This window comes from Nicotiana tomentosiformis, chromosome 1 (genome assembly GCF_000390325.3).
Source record: "Nicotiana tomentosiformis chromosome 1, ASM39032v3, whole genome shotgun sequence".
Classification (NCBI taxonomy): domain Eukaryota; kingdom Viridiplantae; phylum Streptophyta; class Magnoliopsida; order Solanales; family Solanaceae; genus Nicotiana; species Nicotiana tomentosiformis.
In genome coordinates this window covers 67640296-67644234 of record NC_090812.1, presented here as the reverse complement: position 1 = coordinate 67644234, position 3939 = coordinate 67640296, and the positions used below count along the sequence as shown (strand labels likewise).

At 32.5% G+C, this 3939-nt stretch overlaps 1 pseudogene; it reads left to right on the top strand.

Annotated features, from left to right (window-relative positions):
* The first annotated feature begins 1252 nt into the window (after positions 1 to 1252).
* On the top strand, positions 1253 to 3477 carry LOC138906708 (endo-1,4-beta-xylanase 5-like; annotated as a pseudogene).
* The last annotated feature ends 462 nt before the right edge of the window (positions 3478 to 3939 follow it).

The following is a 3939-nucleotide window of genomic DNA, read 5'->3' as shown; positions in this document are numbered from 1 at the left end:
TTTAATTTTTGTCTTAAGTTATTTTTTATTTTTATTTTTGTATATACTCTAATTTTTAGTGTTATTGTGATTGAAACAGCGAACTCTAATTTTGGTTTTTCGTTATTACTAGCCAATTGATTTGATACTCTGTTAAAACATACTAATTAAATTGCAAACAAATATTTCTCTTTCCATTTTCCAAGACGAGTAAAGGAAGAAATTACTTGCAGTATAACGAAAAATGCATTGATTAAGTCAAAAAAAAAAGTTCAAAGGAATAATATTCCTTCAAGGAATATTTGACATTTTGTTGAAGCAAAATCAAGCACAAATTTTAAATTTTGATATACGCATGCCTTTTCTGCTATCTTTATAGTAATATTTTACAACCTGGAGGATTTGAACTCCAGATTTTCTGAAGAGGATTTAATATATACACCGACAATGCAAATAATTTATATACTATATTTTAGGGGTGTACAAACCGAACCAAAAAATCACACCAAACTGAAAAGTCAAACCGAACCGATTAAAAAACCCCGACTAAGCTTGGTTTGATTTGGTTTGGTATTGAGTAAAAAATTCGAACCAAACCGACATATAAATGTATAAGTTTTATATATATACGTTTAAGATTTTATATATAATTTTCTTTAAAAAATATTTAGAAATATTTGAGATTCTATTATGGGATAAAATATTTAACAGAATATGAAGTGCTCCATATTTATTTACCCTAAATAATGGATTGTATGATCACTTTCTTATCAAGTGTTACTGAAATGCGTCAATCTCTTTTTGTTCTTCCTTATTCATATGTCAAGATATATTAAATTTTTATATTTTTTTTGAATTTGAAGTGGTTATTATTATTTAGGTATCATATTAATTTATATGTTTAATTACTAAATTCAATTAACCTTGAAAGTGCACATCAACGAAAAGTTATTGTGAAACGACTAAAAAAATAATTATCATGTCTTACTAAAAAAATTCTCCCATAAAAATATTTTAATAGATAATATATTTGTAATTTTTTAAATTTTTACTAAACATATATTTACTTATAAAAAATTTAACAAAGTAAGATTAAAATAATATTTAATAAACGAAAAACCCGAAAAACACGACAAAACCGAACCAATCCGAACCGATATAGTTGGTTTGTTTGGTTTGGTTTTGATAAAAATCGAACCAATCCGGTCCGATCCATGTAGTGATGTACACCCCTACTATATTTTAACATATTTAACAGATAACTTGCTCAGCTATGTTTAACATATATATATGCTTCCAGTGTTTGGCAGATCCTCTCAGAGCTCAATACAATGGAGGAATAGTCGTGAATCCAGACATGAATGAGGGACTAAAGGGCTGGAGTAAATCTGGATTTGCAAATATGGCCACTAGGATGTCCAGCAGTACTAATAACACTTTCATTGTGGCTACCAACAGGAAAGGAGCCGTTCATGGTTTTACCCAAAAATATTTCTTGCAAAAGGATACTCACTACGTAACTTCAGGTATTTTCGCATACGGCGTACACAAGGATTTTGCCCAACTGTTTGTTTTAATTTTGACCATTATTTTCAAGCCGTGTCGTCGATGTAGCATATATATTATAGGAGATGGTTGTTACTGATCGGTCAAGTGAGCCAAGGAGACATGATTCACGTAGCTCTTGCATTCGGAACAGCATTTGGCATCCAACGTAGTGGATGGGCTATTGCTCGTTCTGGTTGCTGGTCTATGCTAAAAGGTGGTTTTGTGCTCAATATTTCTGGTCCTGTCGAGCTATATCTTGAAGTGAGTTTTCACTTTTTCATAATTATTAGTCATTGTTCATATTCTATAACCATACTTAAACAGAATAAAATGTACTAGCTAGTACTATTATGTTTTCAAACACAAAATTCTGATTGTTGGACCTAATTTGTTTATTTTCACTTAATTCCCTTGTCTGTTCCTAGGCAAACAACACAGTCGTTGAGCTATGGGCAGATAGCATATCAGTAAAGCCATTTTCTCTAGATGAGTGGAAATTTCATCAAGATCAAAGCACTGAGAAGGTGAATGAAATTAAATATTATACATCTCACTGAACCGTTAATTAATTGAAAACACTCTCTCTCTATATATATATATAAAAAATATTACGTAGCAAACTTGTGACTGCTTTAATCCTATATATATAAATATGAAGGAGAATAACTTAACTAGTTCTTACGATATGTTTAATTTTATTTCATGAGATTTCTCATTTAAAATGAATTTAATTTATATATATTGACAATAATATAATTTTTTTTATGCTGTCAATGATTTTAACATATTATAGCATGTTACAATCTTATTATAGGTTGCATGTATTATCTTGTAACTTTTCTGATAGTATTAAAAACAATTAGTTTATGTAAGCTAAATTCTAAAAAATCACTAGAAAATGCCGCAGGTACGCAAAGCTAGAGTGAAAATCCAAGCAGTGGATTCTCAAGGCCAACCATTACCAAACGCAACTGTCTCCCTGGCACAACAAAAGAACAATTTCCCGTTTGGCAATGCAATAAGCCAACACATCCTAAACAACAAAGCCTACCAAGAATGGTTTACTTCAAGATTTAAATTCACAGTTTTCGAAAACGAAATGAAATGGTACGCCAACGAGAAAATCCCCGGCCAACTAGACTACAACGTAGCTGATGCTATGCTTAGTCTTGTCCAAAAATATAACATTAAAGTCCGCGGCCACAATGTCTTTTGGGATAATCCTCAGAATATGCCCACGTGGACGCGCTATCTTTCACCAGCACAGTTATCCGCAGCTGCATCAAGAAGGATAAATTCAGTGATGAATAGATATTTAGGCCAACTTATTCATTGGGATGTTGTGAATGAAAATGTCCATTTCTCGTTCTTAGAGCAGATGCTAGGGAAGAATGCGTCTGCTGTTTACTACAAAAAGGCTAATGAAATTGATAGCAAGGCAATTCCGTTCTTGAATGAATTCAATACGCTTGAACATGGATTTGATGGACCTAGTAACAATTTTGTAAATTTATTGTCACAGTGGGTAAATCTCAGTAATAATACGTGAAATTAACCTCTAATTCATGAGTTGGTGATCTTCAATTTGGACAGGAGATATATTTGGAGGAGATAATAAGGGAGGTACATACACATCCAGGAGTGAAAGGGATAATTATGTAGGCACCATGGAATCCTAAAGGATGTTACAGGATGTGTTTGACTGATAATAATTTCAAGAATTTGCCTACCGGAGATGTTGTAGACAAAATTATTAAGGAATGGAATCACCGGGATTTTTCGGGGAATACCGATGAAAATAATTTCTTTGAAGCTTCACTTTTTCATGGGGAATATGAAGTTGAAATCAGCCATCCTCAAGTAACATATAATACCTCTGTGGCTCAGAATTTGGTTAAGGTGGAACCAACTGGGGAAAGTTCACAATCACATTACACGATCTTTGTTTGACTGGATCTATTATGCTAATTACTCATAAAAATTAATTATTAGGCAGTTTGCTTAGTTTTTTTGGTATCTTATTTCGAAACTAGCAGTTCAACTGTGGCCGTGAGATTGTTTTTAAAAGAAGTTTTAATGTGGGTATGTGTATCAATTGATGCACAAAACAGTATCTCCGAATCCCATAGTCTAAGCGTGAAATTATTTATCTTGTAGCTGAATTAAGAAAGAAACATACTCTATATTTTCCAGATTGATAAAAATTACTCTAAAAGTTGTTGCCATTTTAACTTTCTATTATCACCGTCATCATATCTCACTAGCTACGATTAAGTAATTCCATGGTAACACTATAAAGTTTAAAGAGATAATTTTTTAGGGGTTTTTTTTGTGGGAGGGGGGAGGGGGGGGGGGGGGTAGGAGCTAGTCCGTGAATATGAGAGGAGGGCTTTTGGTGAAAAAAGCCCAATT